The following is a 14,062-nucleotide window of genomic DNA, read 5'->3' as shown; positions in this document are numbered from 1 at the left end:
TTCAAAAAGGAAAGAAAAAGGTGCAGTGGTCTCTTAATTTTGGCAGGTCCTTTCCATCCAGGACCACCACGGCACCCATTTGTTCTTAATTAATTGTCATTAATTCCCCATTAACTCCAATTCATTCCCCAATTACTCCTATTCATTCCCCATAGCCTCCCATTGAATCAATTTTGACTCCCAGTTATTCCCCATTGACCACCATTCATTTCCTGTTGACACCATGCATTCCCCATTGACCTCCATTTATTCCCAGTTGACTTCTATGTGTTGCCCATAGACTCCCATTGAATAACCATTGAGTCCCATTCATTCCCCACTGACCTCCATTCATTCCCCATAGACTCCCATTGAATCACCATTGACTCTGTCAGGGAAATGTCTAGAAATTACTTAGTCATGTATAAATGAGTTACTAGTTAAAAGTACTGAGTCTTTATGTTTAGATTAGAAAGGGAATGTAGGAGAGGGGGATCTGTTATTTGTTAATGGTCATCATTGAATGGTATCAGTAGATCATTGGGTTCTCCGTCAATCTGTTTAAACCATCAGTGTTACTGTTCTTTGTCCAGATGGTGTGTGTCCCTTCTGAGTTGAATAGGTATCCTACAGTGTATTTATTTCCTTGGGATAAGGTGTGGGGACAGCCTGCCCTTTGGGTAATACCTATGCATTGTTGAAATAAGACAGCCAGGGAGTATCTGACCACACCCCTTTTAGCTATAATAAATACTGCCTGTTCATGTATTTTCCTCAGAGATTCCTTACAGGTTTCTTCTATAAGCTTTCGACGCATCTCTCCTTGCAAGTAAATTAAACCACTAATTGTGCAAAGATTATTTTGTCTCTGTATTTACTTCCATTAAGATTTCTTATAGATGGCATTTCCCTAACAAGTCCCATTCATTCTCCACTGGCCCCCATTCATTCTCCATAGACTTCCATTCATTTCCTATGGAGCTCCATGCATTTGTTGATTATAGCGCCACCATCAGGTCGATCAGTTTAAAACATTTTGGAGGACTTTCTGCCATAGGCCTGAACCCATATACTAAGTTTGGTTGCACACATTTTAGCAATAGTTTTGAGTTGTTACCAAAATTGTAAAATGGATGAAAAGCCTTTTCTGTACTATATTCACTAGGTAACACTTTCCGATAAGGGTACATGAACTAGCATTAATGAATACGTAAGTTAACATGAACGAATGATGAACAAAGACAAACAAACCATTAATAATGATAACCCCTGCTTTAATAATGATTTACAAATACATTAACTAACAATGTGTACTGGGATTTGTTCATGTTGAGACAAGACGTTAACTCATGTCATTTTTTGCAGGAACATACACTTGCTACTGTAGTTTTTTAATGTTGATGCAGGACATGCATTCATGTAGCTAGTTGTTTGCATGATCATTAGGCTAACTTAAGTACATTATTCATAAGATAATCCAAATTGTTAATATGACTACAGTGCACTAACCTTTATTGATAATGTGAACAATGCAGGCTGGATAGTGGCAGTTTGATAACTTGCCTGTCTTGAGTGTATGTAGAGGGTTGGAAAAGCATAGTCAATTTACAACCCATGTTGAATGTAAAATGCCCTGATGGTGGTGGATTCCATTGAAAAAAAATTTCCTGTACTGTATTTCGGTTACTCACTGTAAAAATATATATATATTTGAAAACACCCCTGACAATATTGTTAGGATTAATATAATTTAATTTTGTAAGTGTATTGTTTAGGAACTTTGCAGTTGTTGCACTGTAAGGGTTAGCCATTAGCTAATTCCGGTTGTTAGCTTGCTTTGGTTGGTTATTAGCTGGCTCCTGTTAGCTGTATTCTGGCTGCAGTCATGTGCTTGTTGGTTTCGGTTAGCACTTTGCTAGCTTGCTCAGCCATGTCCTATTCATGTTAACATGAAGGTAATATGCAATTGTATAATTCTTTTACTAGACTGCACTACACGACCTGAACATGAAGATATTTTACACCTAGGTACAACATTACTGCTGTATAAGCACTTTGATGTGACTGTTTATTTCTTGCATTTGACTTACCGGTTTCCACTTCCACTGAAAATATATTACTCACCTCTTCCTTATTTATGTCCATGTGTCCAGAGTGGTTGTCTTACAAATTGTCTTTATAGCCTATAATTGTATTTAATCCTGTCATTCTTGAATGGAGGATTATGTGCTATCACTAGTATTCTAACTAACACCATATCATTAGTTCATACTCACGGCCCACTGAGTAACCATTGGATAAGCGGACTTCTACCCAAATATGAATCTGGAACAACTATGGGTAAGTGGACTTTTACCCAAATATGAATCTTGGCCAAACTATCCCTTTAATTATTTTGTGTTCCCCTAAGTAACGTATTATCCTACCTTAACAATCACTAACTAATGACTAGTAGCTATAAACCATTTAGAACTGATACTTCACCATTATTAAAACTATCATTATCTAGCCTACGTTTTTAATAATGTATTAACGTATGAACAGTATATATTACTTAGCCTGTTGTTCATACAAACACCTAGCTATATGAACGGATGTCCTGTATCAACATTAACAGAATACAGTACAAACAAATTATACTACACAGTGTTAGTTAATTCATTTGTAAATGATTAATAAAGGAAGGGTTATTATTACTAACTGTTTGTTTATGTCTTTGTTCATTGTATTTAATGTACCTAACTCACCAATCAGTTGGGCTAAGGTCTTTCTTCTGAGTTTCTGTTGAGTTGAAGTGTGGAGAGACAAGATCGGAATTCTGTGTTTTAGACAGAAACATGATGGAGATGGAAAGAAAGAAGCAATGTAAAAACAACATTGTCTGCAAGTTTATCATAAAATAATTCCCCAATAAAAGGATTAACTCAATCATTCATTAAATTCATGAGTTACTCATTCCTTCATTCATTTACTAATATAATTAATATGAATTCAGTATAGAGATAATTGTGATTAATGTAATATGATTAACTGATATTAATTTACTGATACACACTTTACTGATATATCTTGTGACTTACTCTCAGATATGAAGTTGAACAAAGTGTTATCTGATTTATTGGTTATTTGATGCATTGCTCTCCTCCACTCCTCTATTCCCCATTCTATTCTGCAGACTGATTAAACTGCTGGTTTGATGACTATCATTCATTACAATGACCCTGAACCAATCCTCTCTCCTCCAGACTCTCATACTTACCAGACACTTGAATGTCTTCAGTTGGTTATATTGGGTCTCATCTTGTAAATAATCTGGAGGAGCTGGCCCTATGGTAGGAAACAGAGGTGAGTTCTAGACTATTTTACGTAAATCCATGGCACCTGATTTCGTGCCATAGATGATATGTTACATTTCGTTAGGTTACGTTACAATGTGCTATGAAATCTTATAATAGATTATGAATTGGCTAAAATATATAATATGTTACGAACACTTAAAACCTATGATACGAATGCCAGTCAAACGTATCATATGTTACGAACACTTATAACGTATGATACGAATGCCAGTCAAACATATCATATGTTACGAACACTTAAAACCTATGATACGAATGCCAGTCAAACGTATCATATGTTACGAACACTTAAAACACATGATACGAATGCCAGTCAAACGCATCATATATTACGAACACTTAAAACGTATGATACGAATGCCAGTCAAACGTATCATATGTTACAAACACTTAAAACGTACGATACGAATGCCAGTCAAACGTATCATATGTTACGAACACTTAAAACGTACGATACGAATGCCAGTCAAACGTATCATATGTTACGAACACTTAAAACGTATCATTCATTACGAGTTTGCACAAAACACACAAGCCGTGTTTCAAACCGGCTCTAAAGGCAGGCACCCTAACCACTGCTCCACACAGGGTTTATGGATTTTGGAAGACAAGGGGTGGCCTTACCAAGCTCGCTACAATACAGTGGATATAAAAATTCTACACATCCCTATTAAAATGCCATGTTCTTGTGATGTAAAAGAATGAGCCAAATCATGTCAGAACTTTTTCCACCTTTAATGTGACCTATAACATGAACAATTCAATTGAAAAACGAACTGAAATCTTTGAGGGGGAAAAATAAAAAAAATTTAAGTATAGGCCTTATGTGTACATAGAGAAAGTCTTAGATCTTTGAGTTCAGCTCATGATAAATGGGGGCAAAAACAAAAGTGTTGCGTTTATAATTTTGTTCAGTTTGCACCAGTATTTCCATCCAACAACATAGACAAGCTGAAGGATTTTTTATTTTTTTTTATGCACCTGTAAATGTGGAGAAATCTAAAGGACACACTTGGTGGATGTCAATAAATAACACTGATAAATAAAATATTACTAACGTTTTTGTCCAGGTCTTGATCCATGTCCCGATCCTTGTTCTGGTCCATACCCTTGGTGGGAAAATGTATTCAATTGTTTATTAAGACTAAATTATAAATGTTGGAATTAGGAATTAACAAATTCATAAAGGGGCATCACCAGGATTTAGCAAGATCATCTGTAAACTTGAACAATATGTGATTAATTAACTTTCATATGTATCGATGCAGTCAACATTTTCTTATTTCTAAATGGTAGTTCATTCAAATAATCAAGCACTATACTCAAATACACAAATACATCTAATTACTAAAATAATATATCTGATGGAATGGAATATTGTATATGACACTTACAGGTGATAATGAGGAAATGAAGGGGTCAATTAATTCAGCAAACAGACAGTTAAACATACAGACAATGTTCTATCTTGCAACCAGACTTCAACCAGGAAAGAAGCAAATGATCATAGTCCAATTGTACCATAAGGGTGAAATATGCAAGGCATTGATTATGGGCCAAAGGATTTATGCAGTCAAAATCGACCCAACGTAAAGACATTTACACATAAGAAAATAAAGATTAAAACTGCAGGCGCAAAACTAAGACTGGTTTAAATCAAGTCAGTTAGTAGAATCAGGTGTGTAATTTGATGCCAGCAACATATTTCAAAAAAGTTGGGACAGGGGCAACAAAGGACTGGAAATGTTGTGTAATCCAAAGAATCTAAACCTGGTAGAATATCACAACTACTTAGGTCAATTGGCAACAGGTCAGTAACATGATTGGGTATTAAAAAATCATTTCAGAGAGGATGGGTCTGTCAGAAGTGAGGATGGGGAGGGGTTCACCACTCTGTGAATGACTGCTTGGGCAAATAGTGCAACAATTTAAGAATAACGCAACTCAATGTAAAATTGCAAAGAGTTTGGGGATCTCAGTTACAAACCCTGTGGCTCTAGCAGTCTAGGATGGATGGTACAGAGACCCGTAACATAAAACTCATGCAAAGTAGCATAGTGTAAATTAACAGTGAGAAACGACACAGACAACCAAAACTACTGTCAAACATACAACGTTTATTATATACACAGGGTAAAGGGGTTTGGGAAAAGAGCTGAGCTGGACCCAAGGAATGAAATAATAGTCTAAACACCCCTAACTGGACTTGCCTGCCTCAAGAAACGCTTGGCTGACTACTAACCAATACAAAAGTACAGTGGGTGGTCTGCTCAGTTCTAACTGGTGTTTTTAGACTACGTTTTCCTATGGGTTGTGTATGCCCAAGGGACACTTGCTAAAATAAATTAATTAAAAAATAAAACTTTTCCCAGGTACAAACAAAAGACAGGTTGAACAAGGACTAAACAGCAAACAATTGACTATACAACACCAAACAAAACACCACAGCAATACATATAGTACTCACATGAAACAGGACAAAGTGAGATATATGTGCTAAACTAAGTGATGTATAAATGAACAAAGTGTCTGTCTATCAAAAGGGTGTGTATCTCAAGAATGTCTATGTCCATGTGGGGTAAAGCCCTGCATAGGCACTGAAACACTTCTGAACACCATTGTTTGTGAAAATAGTTTGTCACTGCATCCACAAAAGCAAGTTAAAAGTCTACCATGCAAAGAAGACAACACATATTAACAAGCTCCAGAACCGCCACCACCTTCTCTGGTACCAAGCTCATTTGAGATGGACTGAGGCGAAGTGGAAAACTGTCCTGTGGTCTGACAAAACTTGAAATTATTTTGGGAATCATGGATGCCGTGTCCTCCAACTAAAGAGGACAGGGACCGTAAGCGTCTTAGCACCACACAGTTCAAAAGCCACCATCCATGATGGTATGGGGCTGCATTAGTGCACAAGGCATGGGTGAATTAGTGCACAAGGCATCTGTGAAATGTATTCCCAATAATGGGAATACATTTCACTTTCAAAACTACAACAATTGGTCTCCTCAGTTCCAAAAAGCTTACAGAGTATTGTTAAAAGAAGAGGTGATGCAACACATTGCTAAAGATGTCCCAATCCCAACTTTTTTGAAACGTGTTGCTGGCATCAAATTCAAAATGGACATGTAGGCCTATTTGTGACGGTGTACCTCGTCGGTGTACTGCCAGTCGGAGATGATGGCAGCAGGGTCCAGGTGCAAATGGCTAATTCCGATGTATTTCTTTATGTAGATAACGACCAAAACAGTTTGGTTTATAGCGGTTATGTCCCAAAATCCAATGTCAAATCGTTTCTTGTTTATTGTGTCGAAACGAAAAATGAATTAGCAGAAAACATGTTTTTATGTACGTGTTTCATTATTTACATTTCCGATTTTAACGTAGCTGTTACCAACCTGGTGCATTTCCGTATTCTCGTTATTCGTTTTATTCCAAAAACGGAATAACGAGAAAACAAATCGATTTTAATTATATCTCCTTTTTTCAAATAACATAAAGCAGTTTAATGTTTCGTTTCTGCAAAGAGGGTGGGTTTCAATGTGAAATGCCGGGGTGCTCAACTAGCTTGCCTGCAGTCCAGACCTGTCACCCATTGAAAACATTGGGTGCATTATGAAATGGAAAATACAACAAAGACCCGGGAATGTTGAACAGCTTAAATCCTATATCAAGCAATAATGGGAATACATTTCACTTTCAAAACTACCACAATTGGTCTCCTCAGTTCCCAAAAGCTTACAGAGTATTGTTAAAAGAAGAGGTGATGTAACACATTGCTAAAGATATCCCAATCCCAACTTTTTTGAAAAGTGTTGCTGGCATCAAATTCAAAATGGACATGTAGGCCTATTTGTGACGCTGTACCTCGTCGGTGTACTGCCAGTCGGAGATGATGGCAGCAGGGTCCAGGTGCAAATGGCTAATTCCGATGTATTTCTTTAAGTAGATAACGACCAAAACAGTTTGGTTTATAGCGGTTATGTCCCAAAATCCAATGTCAAATTGTTTATTGTGTCGAAACGAAAAATGAATTAGCAGAAAACATGTTTTTCTGTGGGCTACGTGTTTCATTGTTTACATTTCCGATTTTAACGGAGCTGTCACCAACCTGGTGCATTTCCGTATTCTCGTTATTCGTTTTATTCCAAAAACGAAAAACAAGAAAACAAATCGATTTTTTTCTAATAACATAAAGCAGTTTAATGTTTCGTTTCTGCAAAGAGGGTGGGGTTCAATGTGAAATGCCTGTCATTGGCCAATTTTAAAGCTAAAATGTACTTTTACTTCCTTTTCAAAAGAAGAGTTGGACCTAATTTATAGTTTGAATTGTTAATAAATTAATACCAAATAGAAATCTCTTATATCCAATACATTGATCTCTTTATAATTATTATTTAATTTATGTCGGTGTAAATGTTTAGCACTAAAATGTAATCCTATCTGTGTAATCTATATTTTTTTGTCTAATGTCAATTCTTTCTGAATAAGTGAAATGTAGCAATGCTGGTGTCATTCCATTCTATGTGCTCGGGAAAGGAGGACAGTATACTTTTTCTGTCAACAACAGTGTTGAAATAAAGTATGTTGAGAGATTTAAATGAATAAGACCAATGTATTACTTTCTAGGCCTACTTTCATACACACGCTCAGACATACAGACACACACAAACATGTTAAATTAACTATCTAAATTTGACACCTAAATTGATTTCCCCAAACAAGCCTACTTTTAGTACTCCTACTACTAACCCTAAACCTCACCACATTGGTTCCCAAACCTTTTCAGTCATATTAGACAAGTTGGTAATCCAAGAAGGCTGCGCCTTGTAACAACAGTAAAACGGACATTATACATATGCCATTTAGCAGACTAGTATTATAAATGATATAGGAAAATTACGTTTATAGTTAACGTTAGAATATCCTGAAGAGCACTCGCCTGTCCAGGTTACAGGTTAGGCTACCGGTTACGGAATAGCCGATTAAAAAGCGGTCAAAAAAATTTCTACACAATGAAATACAATGAAAAATATTGTATATATTCCCAAAAGGGCAAGCACAATAAAGGCTTGAATGGAGCGTCTATCTTGTTTTCCAACTTTGGACACTGGAACGCGACCAACTCGGGTGTGACATCATTCCGAGTTAACAGAGTGGTTTAGAAGTTTCATAAGTTCTGAAGCAGTCAGTGATTTATAGATAGTAGTATCTTAAAATAAATTCTATAAGATTGAGGGAGCCAGTGCGAGACCTAAGAATTGGTGTAATGTGTTCAGCTTTCTTAGTTTTTGTTAGAACTCAAGCAGCACCATTTGAAATGAGCAAACCCAAAGGCTGTGCAGCATGTAAGTGTGCTCTCTGAACAACCTGAAAGGGGTGATAGGTTTCTAAGCCACATGGATAAACAGCTATTGTAATTAATAACTAACCATAAGCAGACTGTAATACGTCGTTCGATACACCGGGTTATAGGGTGGCTGAGTCGGGGAAAACAAGACCTGATGTCGGGTTTCGAATGTCATTGAATATCCAATATCGAATATCAAACCAACTTTACCTGGGTGTGTTGTTATGGTGAAATGTTTCGCAAAGCTGGGAAATGCGCGTCATCTCCTTTCAGTTCGCTCTTATACTTAATTATGTGAGCGACCTTGCAATAAAATAAATAGTAAAGTCATCTATAAATGGTAAATTCATAAGCAGGAATAAGAATTACAATTATATACTTTCAAAATTACTTTTTAGCACTTGTCTATTTACTAAGTAGTTTTGAAGTAGTTCCGTTCTTAATTCATATCTAGTCTAAGCCATAAGGATGTATATAAATTGTTCCTACACAACTATAATTCCTACACGTACATTCTTGTTACTTGTTAGTTACATGGGAACTACATTATAATTTGAGAAGTAGTTAGCAGCATAATTCCCAGTAACAACACATAACAAAGAAACTGTTCATACATTCCTAGCCATTTTTACCACGTTTTACTGTGTTGTTACGTGGGAACTACCTGCAAGTAACGGGCTGTAATTTGAAGGGTTACTAGATTATCTTGGTCAATTGGTTCTGTTAAATGTGGGCCCAACTTTATTTACACTACAGACTGGGTGACACCATATGTCCTTTTCTAAAATGTATAAAACTCTTAACCAAGACAGGTATAAGACAGAGTAACTGAACAGACTTCGCGCTGTCTGTTCCCTTCCGTTATGGTGATAAATGAGATGAATAAATAAAATGAGGACAAGCCGCACACTTCCCAGAGAGTTTTTTCCCACATCAGTAATACCTCTTTACCTAGCAACAGCCTTCCTGTTTTGTTCCTGTTTCTGTTCATGTTATTTAGAGATCATACTCCAAATGAATTAAAGACGGATGTTTAAATTGATTTAGAAATAAAAATAAATTCTAATGATTTGTTGGCTCTGATCCTATTCTGGGATTGGGTATTGTAATCAATTAATTGTGTAGTGTAGTAGTTTTGATGCACATCAGTTTGGTTTTTGTTGTGTTTTTCCAATCAACATTGCCTCCAATCAACAGCCTATAACAGAAATTTTGTATTGTTCTCCTATTACAGGAAATTTGTGTTTAGTTTGGAATTTATTGAGATTTCCTCTTACCTTTAATGGTCTGCATGTCCTCTACTTCAATTAAAGAATGTTTTTCATTTGAATCCTTAACAGGACCTCTATATAATCAACGGAGTATCTTTGATTGTGTTTAAAATTTAGAGGTAAATCCTTTCCTCTGTTCTCCCTCAATCTCTGTCTTTCTGTAGAGGAACTCTTCCTTTATTTTACCTTTACTACATTTAACCATTAAGCCATGTTCAATGACTTGCGTTTTATGTTACGTAATGTCAATACAAGACGCTGCTACTGAGGTAGAAACTACACTTTCACTTTCACTAAGGTGCCACCTTCAGAGTAAACCCCTCCCACTCCATTCTGTCCACTTCACATTCTCTCTTCTCCGCCGGGGCCTTACACCCTGATCTAAATCTCTCATCCTCCTTATAACTGCCATACATATTGTTTCTGTTATTATGTAACATGTTTTGTAAAATGTATTTAATCATTCATTCATGAACACTTAGTGTCGATGTTAATTAGGAACAAAAGTACATTTTGCGTTGCACACGGACACTTTTAATGTGCAATAGGAGAAACACACATGGAGTGAGAAGTTATTCTCTGTGTGTGATGACAAGAGTTACTCAGGTTTTGAGCAGAGAAGTAAAGAAGATATTTTTTATTTGTGTTTTTAAATTGGGTATTTGCAAGTGAACTCATTCCCTCTTGGTTATATGCAGCCAGCGAGGTATGTGTATTACGTTTGTATTTCCCGAGTGTATTTGTCCACTTTATAGTGTATGTGTTTATCTTTTATATCGTCATACTGTAGTTTGACGGTGGATTTCATTGATGGTGAATGTGATTGCGGAGAAAAGGATGACAGGTGTAATAAATCCATCAGTTACCAGAACCATGGCGTTGTTTATTCACAAGTATGGGCTTTCACTTAGAAATGTCCGTGTTTTCCCTGAAAACATTAATGACATTTGTTTTGAATAAGAAATATAGCAAAATGGATAGGAAAAATAGTCCTTGACAGGGTTAGAAGTAATGTGTAAGGTGGTGGTTGGGTGGAGGAACCAGGCGCAGGCTTACCTGCATTCAAATGTTGAATTTAAGACAAACACAGAATGCAAAACATAAACGGGTACAAAGTAAAGTGCTGAAGTACTTAAAATAGCAAACAGACAATGAGTCACCAGGTACATGCGACATATAGCAACAGTATCCAACAACTAGGGGAAGCAGAGGAGAAGCATTTAAACACGTGCTGATGGGTGGAGCAGCCTGCCAAGCAGCCAGGGGAGACAGCAGAACATGAATGTCTTACTCCAGGCAGCAGACGGCCTGATCCGACGACCCCCAGACACCAGGGGGCACTGCAGGCCCCGACTGTGTCAGCCAGCCAATGTTAGGCTCAGGCGGCAGCTCCTGGGCAGGAGAGGGTGCGCTGCGTGCTGAGACAGGAACCTGCCTACAGGCTCTGGCGGCGACCAGTCATCAATGGGCTCAGACGGCAGCGGCCAATCGGCTGCAGGCTCAGACTGTGGCGGCGGGAAATCGTCTCAAGTGATCTCCAACAGACCTAAGTGAAGCATTGATATTTAAGAGAGCAGGTACAGACACCCTGACCTGTTACTATCGCCCACTGTTACCTGTTGGCAGGTATAGACAACACTGTAGTACACCCTCAACTGTTACTATCTCCCATTGTTACCTGTTGGCAGGTATAGACAACACTGTAGTACATCCTCAACTGTTACTATACCCCACTTTTACCTGTTGGCAGGTATAGACAACACTGTAATACACCCTCACCTGTTACTATCCCCCACTGTTACCTGTCAGCAGGTATAGACAACACTGTAATACACCCTCAACTGTTACTATCCCCCACTATTACCTGTTGGCAGGTGTAGACAACACTGTAATACACCCTCACCTGTTACTATCCCCCACTGTTACCTGTCAGCAGGTATAGACAACACTGTAATACACCCTCAACTGTTACTATACCCCACTGTTACCTTTTGGCAGATATAGACAACACTGTAGTACACCCTGACCTGTTACTATCCCCCACTGTTACCTGTCGGCAGGTATAGACAACACTGTAATACACCCTGACCTGTTACTATCCCCCACTGTTACCTGTTGGCAGGTATAGAGAACACTGTAGTACACCCTGACCTGTTACTATCCCCCACTGTTACCTGTCGGCAGGTATAGACAACACTGTAATACACCCTCAACTGTTACTATCCCCCACTGTTACCTGTCAGCAGATATAGACAACACTGTAGTACACCCTGACCTGTAACTATCCCCCACTGTTACCTGTCGGCAGGTATAGACAACACTGTAATACACCCTCAACTGTTACTATACCCCACTGTTACCTTTTGGCAGGTATATACAACACTGTAGTACACCCTGACCTGTTACTATCCCCCACTGTTACCTGTCAGCAGGTATAGACAACACTGTAGTACACCCTGACCTGTAACTATCCCCCACTGTTACCTGTCGGCAGGTATAGACAACACTGTAATACACCCTCAACTGTTACTATACCCCACTGTTACCTTTTGGCAGGTATAGACAACACTGTAGTACACCCTGACCTGTTACTATCCCCCACTGTTACCTGTTGGCAGGTATAGACAACACTGTAGTACACCCTCAACTGTTATTATCCCCCACTGTTACATGTTGGCAGGTATAGACAACACTGTAGTACACCCTGACCTGTTACTATCCACCACTGTTACCTGTCGGCAGGTATAGACAACACTGTAGTACACCCTCAACTGTTACTATACCCCACTTTTACCTGTTGGCAGGTATAGACAACACTGTAATACACCCTCACCTGTTACTATCCCCCACTGTTACCTGTCAGCAGATATAGACAACACTGTAGTACACCCTCAACTGTTACTATACCCCACATTTACCTGTTGGCAGGTATAGACAACACTGTAATACACCCTCAACTGTTACTATACCCCACTGTTACCTGTCAGCAGGTATAGACAACACTGTAGTACACCCTGACCTGTAACTATCCCCCACTGTTACCTGTCGGCAGGTATAGACAACACTGTAATACACCCTCAACTGTTACTATACCCCACTGTTACCTTTTGGCAGGTATAGACAACACTGTAGTACACCCTGACCTGTTACTATCCCCCACTGTTACCTGTTGGCATGTATAGACAACACTGTAGTACACCCTCAACTGTTATTATCCCCCACTGTTACATGTTGGCAGGTATAGACAACACTGTAGTACACCCTGACCTGTTACTATCCACCACTGTTACCTGTCGGCAGGTATAGACAACACTGTAGTACACCCTCAACTGTTACTATACCCCACTTTTACCTGTTGGCAGGTATAGACAACACTGTAATACACCCTCACCTGTTACTATCCCCCACTGTTACCTGTCAGCAGATATAGACAACACTGTAGTACACCCTCAACTGTTACTATACCCCACATTTACCTGTTGGCAGGTATAGACAACACTGTAATACACCCTCAACTGTTACTATCTCCCACTATTACCTGTTGGCAGGTATAGACAACACTGTAATACACCCTCAACTGTTACTATACCCCACTATTACCTGTTGGCAGGTATAGACAACACTGTAGTACACCCTGACCTGTTACTATCCCCCACTGTTACCTGTCAGCAGGTATAGACAACACTGTAATACACCCTCAACTGTTACTATCCCCCACTGTTACCTGTTGGCAGGTATAGACAACACTGTAGTACACCCTGACCTGTTACTATCCCCCACTGTTACCTGTTGGCAGATATAGACAACACTGTAGTACACCCTGACCTGTTACTATCCCCCACTGTTACCTGTCGGCAGGTATAGACAACACTGTAATACACCCTCAACTGTTACTATACCCCACTGTTACCTTTTGGCAGGTATAGACAACACTGTAGTACACCCTCAACTGTTACTATCCCCCACTGTTACCTGTCAGCAGGTATAGACAACACTGTAATACACCCTCAACTGTTACTATACCCCACTGTTACCTTTTGGCAGGTATAGACAACACTGTAGTACACCCTGACCTGTTAATATCCCCCACTGTTACCTGT

The sequence above is a fragment of the Esox lucius genome, chromosome 3 (assembly GCF_011004845.1).
Source record: "Esox lucius isolate fEsoLuc1 chromosome 3, fEsoLuc1.pri, whole genome shotgun sequence".
Classification (NCBI taxonomy): Eukaryota; Metazoa; Chordata; class Actinopteri; order Esociformes; family Esocidae; genus Esox; species Esox lucius.
This window is presented reverse-complemented; position numbering follows the sequence as displayed.